Source organism: Buceros rhinoceros, unplaced genomic scaffold, assembly GCF_000710305.1.
Source record: "Buceros rhinoceros silvestris isolate BGI_N320 unplaced genomic scaffold, ASM71030v1 scaffold5209, whole genome shotgun sequence".
Classification (NCBI taxonomy): domain Eukaryota; kingdom Metazoa; phylum Chordata; class Aves; order Bucerotiformes; family Bucerotidae; genus Buceros; species Buceros rhinoceros.
In genome coordinates, this window is record NW_010430809.1 from 1,420 (window position 1) to 2,358 (window position 939).

Genomic DNA, 939 nt, shown 5'->3' on the forward strand with positions numbered 1-939 from the left:
GGTGTCTTCTCTATCCTGCTTCGTTTGATTTCTTTTGGGCCGTTTCAGCTGCAAAGAAGTTAGTCACTTTTTTCTCTCTTTAAAAAGCGAGCTCTGTGCTTTTAGATGTCAGTGTGGCTAGAAGTTTATGACCATTCTGTCATTAGAAGTCTCGTAGAATTTCTCGAAGCATAGGGCATGCCCCAATTGAATCATTCTGTATTAAAGTTCCGAAAGTGTAAGGCATAATTTCATTAGTGATTTGGCAGAGACTTCTCCATCTAGTCTGTCAGTATGCTCGTCAAAATTTAATCTAAATAAATACTGTGCAGGACTTTCCGCTGTAGCTCTGAGTGTAGAAGACACCACGTTCCACCCCATATAATTGATGTGTGCTATTTCAGCAACTACTTTATTAAAGATGGGGTCTACAGCCTTGGGATCAAAGGAGATGTGTAGTTTGCTGGCGAGATTCTATGAGGCTGAAAAGCTTCTTGAGCAAAGTAACTGCTTCCCTCCCTATTGTTTGCTGCTGTGCAGTGTTAAAGGCCTGTGCAAGACAGGGACCTTTGTTCCATGTTAACCAAGTATTTGGTGGAGGATGTTGATAAAACCAGAAACTGGAGCTGGGGTGGGGTAAATGGTTTGTGACACTGACTTGTGACACTTGATTTTTAGGTTTCTCTTGAGCAGAGGTTGTTAATGGTGCCAAAATACTTGTATTTTCTCCTTTACACAAAGTACTATTTGTAACAGCTGCAAGGGAAGGCTTCTTCTGTGACCATAATGTATTCTCTCTCTAATTGGCTTACAAAAATTAGACACAGTAATAAGAAGACCCAGTGAAAGTGTCAGTCTTGAGGAATTCTTTGTTTTTTTCCTTAAACAGGTGGTAACAATAATGCTGGGCTTTTCTCAGTCCTTTGCAGGTGCCTGTTGACTTCCTGAGGTGAAGGGACT